The sequence below is a fragment of the Siniperca chuatsi genome, linkage group LG1 (assembly GCF_020085105.1).
Source record: "Siniperca chuatsi isolate FFG_IHB_CAS linkage group LG1, ASM2008510v1, whole genome shotgun sequence".
In the NCBI taxonomy this organism is placed as follows: Eukaryota; Metazoa; Chordata; class Actinopteri; order Centrarchiformes; family Sinipercidae; genus Siniperca; species Siniperca chuatsi.
In genome coordinates this window covers 994,978-1,003,962 of record NC_058042.1, presented here as the reverse complement: position 1 = coordinate 1,003,962, position 8,985 = coordinate 994,978, and the positions used below count along the sequence as shown (strand labels likewise).

At 44.1% G+C, this 8,985-nt stretch overlaps 1 long non-coding RNA gene across 1 annotated transcript; it reads left to right on the top strand.

Moving 5' to 3' along the window:
- The first annotated feature begins 345 nt into the window (after positions 1-345).
- LOC122875955 lies at positions 346-3,328 on the top strand. Its single transcript, XR_006377972.1, has 3 exons — positions 346-1,940; positions 2,026-2,087; positions 2,379-3,328. It is a non-coding gene; the product is annotated as an uncharacterized LOC122875955 (long non-coding RNA).
- The last annotated feature ends 5,657 nt before the right edge of the window (positions 3,329-8,985 follow it).

Below are 8,985 nucleotides of genomic sequence, written 5' to 3'. Positions count from 1 at the left end.
GGAGCATCCTGCTGCTTTACAGAGCAGATTCTTTACCATGGGTGTTGTGTCAGAGTATTACCTGTATTTAAAGGGTCGGTTTCAGTGTGTTTGCAGTCACTTCTCTCTAGTTGTATCTGTCGCTGCAGATAGTTTTGGTTTTTATGACGGCCATAAAGCAAAGCTGCGTTGCTACATGTGTCTTACGGTGAGTATGTCAGTGCTGCCACTGGTGGCCAGAAGAGGAATTGCAAAAACTAGTGAAATTAAAAAAAGGGTGATATTTAAATTATATTTTTATTATTGCATTTATATATCTTCCAATACGGTACTGGATCAGGACTGACCACGGACCAGTGACTGGCATTTAACCTCCTCAGACTAACATCTACTCAGGTGTGCACAGGGTGAGCTGGACAGGTACAAAACATTCAGAGAACACACACTAACAAACAGAACAATCATCGAATATTTCTCAAGTACAGCTGACAATCACAATTTATCTACACACACACACACACACACACACACACACACACACACACACACTGCAGTACAGTGTCAACTTCCCTCCACAGCTCAGCAAAGCCACTCAGACCAACAACAGAAAAGTCTTACATCACCACAGTGGGTCTGACCCCGTCAACAGATGACCCATTTATTAATTACTGGAAAATAAAAGTGGAATCACAACAAAATTCTCGTCTAGACTTTGGTCTTTGATTTTTTTATCCAGCAGCGTAACAGTGGAATAAAGCAACAGCGGATGTTTTAATCCTTTGACCGTTGATCAATCGAGACCTACTAGGAATCACAGACTTCACCACAGCAAGAAACGAACAGTAAAAGACTCCCTTCAAACTGTAAATATTAAAAAACAATAAGTCTTTTCTGGTCAGATTTTCTCCCACAGTCTCCGTCCAGCGAGGCAGATTCAGAGGCTGACGGAGGAGAAGAAACGGGTGGTGGTATCAGCAGATCATCAGGGCACCATCAGTCAGGACGACAGCCCCGCTGTGAGGAATGCGATGTGGGGGAGCTTCGTGTGAACGGCCTCCTCTGGACTCCGCGCTGACATGACGCTAATGACTGTCATTTATCCACAGCAGCGGCAGCGGACGGAGAGGAAACAGTTGTAGAAGAAGCGACTCCACATATTCCCGTTCCACTAGCAGCTTGTCGTCCAGACAACATCACAACAACTAAAGATCAGGTTTTCTCTGGTTATTCCTGCTCCCCAGAGGATGAATCCTCCTTTCCTCCAGCGCCACCATCAGGATGAAATATCCACTGAAACAGAAATTCCACTTTATACAAGAAATATTAAAATCCTCTCGTCATCACATTCACGCTCCACTGGTGTCCATCTCGTTAACTGACTAACTGAATACGTCCTTAAAATGAGTTAAGTTACTTATTAATGGTGGACGAGAATACCTTAAATTGACATTATTGTTGAAGAGCACCTTAAATTAACAGGAGACGTTCATCGTGCGCAAGCGCCAACGTGCATGCTGCCTGTTGCTCTTTATATTCAAAGAGTTTCCCCTCGGGGATCAATAAAGTATTTCTGATTCTGATTCTGATCAGGCTGAAACGAGAGATTTACGACAGTTTGCAAACGTTTTGAACACCGCTCGCCTCGCCCTCCCCTTCTGTGGAGGAGAAACTACGGCGGCCGTGAAACTTGTGAAAAACGCGAAAGGTCCTCTCTAGAGCCGGTGTCTGGTTTGTCCGTTCTGGGCTCCTGTAGAAACATGGCGGTGCAACATGGCGGCCTCCGTGGAAGGGGACCCGCTCCCTCTGTAGATAAAAACGGCTCATTCTAAGCTAACGAAAACACAGCGAGTCTTATTTTCAGGGGATCAAACACTGATGAAAACACACATTTCTGCCAATAGATCCTCCTGAATGTTCCACACTGGAGCTTTAAGAGAGTTTGAAACTTCAGACTGTCACAAGTGAGTTGTTACAGAACGATATGCAGGTGACTTTCAAAACTGCAAAGGATTAACATTTTATTAACAGCGTAATCTTTATCTTCAGCTCAGTTGAGACTTTGACTGCAGGAACCAATAACTCCTCCGACTCTGCAGATCTATAAGCCTGTAAGTAAAGAGAGTGAGAACAGAGTAAAAAGACACTGATGCATTGAACAGTTAATTTTTTCGTAAAAACAAATAAAAAGGTGTTAAAACTTGTGAATATGTCCCATTTCCCAGGTGTTGGTATGACTGTATGTTTCAGACAGTGCGCAGCCCTGCTGTGGTCAGCAGATCTCACATCTTAAAGTGAAAATGACATCTTTGCATGAGAGAAACAAACACGACCTTTAACTATAATAACTTTGGTTTACAGTAACAGTAACTGTCCATTCTCATTTCTCTCGTCTCTTACAGCCATCCCACAGAGCTTAAAGCTTCCTCCAGCAGGTCCAGGACTCTCCAGGAGCCTTCAGTCCGAAGCAGGGATCAAACCTGCGGCCCGAGGCTCAGCGCCACGCTGCAGCTGAGTTTACATGCAGCAGAGGAGTGATGTGTTTTGATGTGAAAGAGGAGAGAGTGACGGAGGGGGGACAGATGGAGACAGCTGGGAAAAACCTCCTCTCTGCTCCCAACGAGGAGCTGACGGCTCGGCTCGCCACAAATCACAAACTATTTACAAGCCCTCCAAAACAAACCAGAAAATAACTTCCCCGAAGTCCAACTGCAGGACAAACCTCCTCTTAAGTGTCCGCAGCAGGAAAACAAAAGGCCTGTGTTTACTGGACGGACAAACACAGACGGACGCCGTCTCTTCGTTAAACAAAGACTTGAAGACGGAGACGGACGAAGCCGTGAGACTGATGATGCAGCTCTCATCGCCGTCTGGAAACTCTCTCCTCAAAACTGAAATTAAAAACCTTTTTTGTTTGTCTCTGTTTGAGCGTCTCTCACATCCAGAGTCAGTCAGACTTTACATCCAGCACAGAACAGAACGTTTTTATTTTCAAAGCCTGTTAAACTTCTCATTTAGAGATGAAGGGAAAATATACACTGAATTAAGGGGTAAAACAACTTCATCTGCCCTCAACCAGACAACAGTGAAGACCTAAATGCTGCTTATGCCTTTAAATAAACCTCACATTTAGTTACTGGAACTGTTGCATTTAAGAAAGTCTCAGTCTGTATTAAAGGAAAGGTTCAACATTTTGGGAAATGCTCTTTCTTTCTGAATGAGATGATCAGTCGGATATTAATCTCATGTCTGTGTGTTCAGTACACGGTTAGCTTAGCTTAGCATGAGGACTGGAAACGGATACATGATGGTATGATTAAGGTATGCCGAAGCTGTTTTAAATGAGGTTTGTGTTGAGTGATTCGGCTTGACATTTATTGACCACTTTAAAAAAACAGCTCTAATTCAGTTTCACGCTGTTGGTTGAAACTCTGCAGACATTCTGCTGAATGGACTGAAAATAATAGGTTTTCTTTCAAACAAGAATGGAAACATATTCTCAACATTATGCAAGTATGTGTGTTCACATGCTCTCCTGTTGTCTGTGTGGGCTTCCTCCCACAGTCCCAACTCATGCACTGAGCTTAATTAGAGGCTGTAAACTGCCCACAGGTGCGGCTGGTTATCTGTGTACTGGTGCCCTTCACCTCTTTCCCAGTGTCACGAGGAGCAGGTAAATGTGCAGAATGGATGTTTTTATGCGTTTGTGACAGAAGATTTTACACACAAATCCAATTTTCATTAAAAAATTAAAGAAATCAGCGACGTTTGGTCTTGGTGCAGAGACTGAAAAGTGATTTTCTCATGGAGTCGTGAACAGTTGTGTTTACTCCGTATGTGCCTTTTTCACTGGTGATGTCACATACTTCCAGTGATGTAACTAAGTACATTTACTCAAGTACTGTACTTAAGTACTTGTACTTTACTTGAGTCTTTCTACTTCCACTCCACTACATGTCAGAGGGAAAAATTGTACTTGAGTTAAGTCAGTAATGTAACTTAACTTACGTACGTAACGTACTTATTTTAACCCAAACACGATCTTTTCCTGAACCTAACCAAGTAGTTCTGGTGCCTAAACCAAACCGAACTGCGACCGATTCGTAAGTCACGTGATGTTACCGTGACGACGAAGGTCCGGCACGCCTGTCGCTGGTACTCTCCAACGGTCATATGTGTGGTTTTGGCAAACGAACTATTCTGCCGTTGCGGTTTTCTGATCAACTTTGAGAGCTGTTATTTAGTCATCGATGTTTAATGACGTTTTAAAGATCAGTTTCAGGCACTTTTTGCAGATATTCTTCATGTTATTAGCGATGAGTCACTGAGAAAAACGATGACTGTGAATTCAGTCCGTTTTAAAGACGCAACACTCATCAGAGAAATGATGAGTTCAGCAGAAACAGACCACCAACGAACAGCAAACAGAGAGCAGTCTAAAGGTCAGAGGTCACGGCTCAGTGACCTGCTCAGGCTTCAGGCTTCAGTTTTTTCTAGTCTAGTTAAACCAGATTCCCCAGTTCTGCAGAAATGTGAATTAAACACTGGTTTAGTAAAACTAATAATTTAAACCTGCAATAACTGATTTTTTAAAACTGTTTTAAGTTACAGACCCTTCGTCAGGAGGCGTGTCTGTGTCTCCTGATTGACGTCAGTCCGGTCTTCTCTCTGTCAGCTCTGTGTTTGGTCTCCAGCAGCTGCTGAGGGAAACATCTGGCTCTTCAGCAGCTAGATGCTCCGCTATGTTCAGCAGCTGCTGAGGGAAACATCTGGCTCTTTAGCAGCTAGATGCTCCGCTATGTTCAGCAGCTGCTGAGGGAAACATCTGGCTCTTTAGCAGCTAGATGCTCCGCTACGTTCAGCAGCTGCTGAGGGAAACATCTGGCTCTTTAGCAGCTAGATGCTCCGCTATGTTCAGCAGCTGCTGAGGGAAACATCTGGCTCTTTAGCAGCTAGATGCTCCGCTACGTTCAGCAGCTGCTGAGGGAAACATCTGGCTCTTTAGCAGCTAGATGCTCTGCTATGTTCAGCAGCTGCTGAGGGAAACATCTGGCTCTTTAGCAGCTAGATGCTCCGCTATGTTCAGCAGCTGCTCTCTGACTGCGTCTGGCTGAGACTGAAACACACAACGCAGCCAGTTCATACATTGATGTTATAAAAATGTCCATTATGGACGCTTTAAGTGATATTTTTAAATCACGGTGTAATATACAATTTCACTAATGCTCTCAGGACCAATCACAGCATGTCTGTGACAGCTGCTTTGCCGACTCTGCACCCAAACAATGTTACACGCCAGCTCAGCACACTTTTGTGAAGCAGTTACTTTAATGCCGATCTTGGAATCGGCTATAAAAAGCTCAGAGATGGATCAAATACTAAATCCACATCAGACCACAGCCGATCCGCTCCGCCTCTTCTGCTCTCCACACGGACTGTTTACCTGCATGCAACCAAAGTCCACTGAAACGTGATTGGTCGATACAGCTCGGACTACAAATGGAAACCAGAACATTTTGCATTCACACGCAGAATCTTTTAATGGATCGATTGAAGGTGGTACAGGAGTTTGTTTTCACATTCATCTGCTGAAGGGGGAAGTTCCTCTGTGCCGGGCTGCGTTCAGCCCCGAAAAACGCATCAAAGCGTTTATTTAAACTGAAATCGTGCGCACTGCACTGCCTTTTGAATACGGCGGTGTTTATATACTCGTCGCCGCTGATTGGCTGACACCTCTGACACACCCATCAAGAGAAAACGTTCCTCAAAGCCCGTCGCACGCGTTCAACCCGGGAGCCGTAGCAAAACGGTGCACAGCTTTCAGAACGAATGCGCCCCTGGATGTACCTGCAGGATTTACGACATCACAACTAGTTTGGAGCCAATCAGGGTCCAGTATGAAACCTCAGGTCAAACACGCTGAAAATGGACTCGTCAGTGAAGCAGGAGACGTCTTGCGTCCAGCTGTTAAATGTTAGAAATGAGCAATATTTTATGTTTTTCTATGAATATATTTAGTCATTAGTCATTTAGTTACAAAATATTATTTTCCCGTAGTTGATACAAAAATCTATGACCATAAATACAGTTTAACATTCTAATCTACCCTTTTCATATTATTATCAGTACTGAAGAGGTTAAAAGTGAAAAGAGTGTATTATGCAGCGTTGCTTATGTAAGACGGTGTGTGTGTGTGTGACCACGGAAAAGAGGAAGTGTGTTTTGCTGTTGTTCAGCTCCTGCAGGGCCCACATGCTTCCTGTGGTCGTCCACGCCGCGGGGGAGGAGGGGGGAGTGCGGGGGCGTCTGTGGTTCCCATCATCCTCGGCTCCTATCAGCTCCTGCAGCCCCCCCCCACCCCCGGTCCTTCCAGCAGGTCTGGCTGTTACGCTAGCGTGCAGCCGGGGCCCACCGCAGCTTAAATAACAGCGGCGGCTCTGATCTGAGGTCAGATCTAATCTCTGGGCCCATCTGCCTGCTGCTCCGAACAACAACAACACAGTTTACACACCGCTGCTGTCTTTATTTCATCTGATTCTCTGTCCGGCTGCAGGTTATAAATACTCGTCTGGTGTGTGTGTGTGTGCAGCGGCGGTTGGCCGTTACTCGTTGGGAAAGTGTTTTACCGCTTGCAGCATCTTCCTCTGGAAGAAGAAGAAGAAGAAGAAGAAGAAGAAGAAGAAGAAGACGGTGAGTGTTGGCCAACAGACTGACAAGCTTCTCTCTTTAGTTTGTTGACACATGTCAGAGGTGAAACAGACCTGTGAGGTTCTGCAGAGACTCACCTGTCAGCAACAGCCCCGCCCCTCCGATAGCTCCCTGCCAGGGTGAGACTGGAGGGAGGCGTGGCCTCAAGGAAACACGAGGTGATGTCACACAGCATACACACAGTACAGCATACACACAGTATACACACAGTACAGTATACACACAGTACACACACAGTACAGCATACACACAGCATACACACAGTATACACACAGTATACACACAGTACAACATACACACAGTACAACATACACACAGTATACACACAGTACAACATACACACAGTACAACATACACACACATACACACACAGTACAACATACACACAGTACAACATACACACAGTACAACATACACACAGTACAACATACACACACAGTACACAACATACACACACACACACACACAGTATACACACAGTACAGCATACACACAGCATACACACAGTACAACATACACACAGTACAACATACACACAGTACAACATACACACAGTATACACACAGTACAACATACACACAGTACAACATACACACAGCATACACACAGTACAACATACACACAGTACAACATACACACAGTACAACATACACACAGCATACACACAGTACAACATACACACAGTACAACATACACACAGTACAACATACACACAGCATACACACACACACACACATACACACAGTACAACATACACACACATACACACAGTATACACACAGTACAGCATACACACATACACACATACACACAGTACACACACACAGTACATACACACACACAGTATACACACACACATACATACACACAGTACAGCATACACACAGTACAGCATACACACAGTATACACAGTACACATACACACAGTACATACATACACACAGTACACACACATACACACATACACACACAGTACACATACACACAGTACAGTATACACACAGTACAACATACACACAGTACACACACACACAGTATACACACAGTATACACACAGTACAACACACACACACACACACACACACAGTACACACACACACACAACACACACACAGTATACACACACATACACACAGTATACACACAGTACAGCATACACACAGTACACACACAGTACACAGTATACACACACACAGCATACACACATACACACACACACACACACACACATACACACAGTACAGCATACACACACACAGTACACACACAGTACAGCATACACACAGTATACACACAGTACACACAGTACACACAGTACACACACAGTACACACACACACACAGTACAACATACACACAGTACATACACACAGTACAACACACACACAGTACACACAACATACACACAGTACAACACACACACATACACAACATACACACAGTATACACACAGTACAGCATACACACAGTATACACACAGTACAACATACACACAGTACAACATACACACAGTACAACATACACACAGCATACATACACACACACACACAGTACACACACACACAGCATACACAGTAGTACACACACAGTACAACATACACAGTACAGTACAACACACACAGTACACACATACACACACACAGCATACACACACACACACACAGTACAGCATACACACATACACACACACAACACACACACACAGTACACACACAGTACACATACACACAGTACAACATACACACAGTACAGTATACACACAGTACAACATACAGTATACACACAGTACACACACACACACAGCATACACACACACAGTACACACACAGTACAGCATACACACAGTACACACAGTACACACAGTACAGCACACAGTACAACATACACACAGTACACATACACACAGTACACACATACACACAGTACACACATACACACACACACAGTATACACACAGTATACACACACAGTACAACATACACACAGTACACATACACACACACAGTACACACACAGTACAACATACACACAGTACAGCATACACACAGTAGCATACACATACACACAGTACACATACACACAGTACACACACAGTACAGCATACACACAGTACACATACACACAGTACACACATACACACAGTACAACACACACAGTACATACACACAGTATACATACACACAGTACAGCATACACACAGTACAACATACACACACAGTATACACACACAGTACAGCATACACACAGTATACACACAGTATACACACAGTACAACATACACACAGTACAACATACACACAGC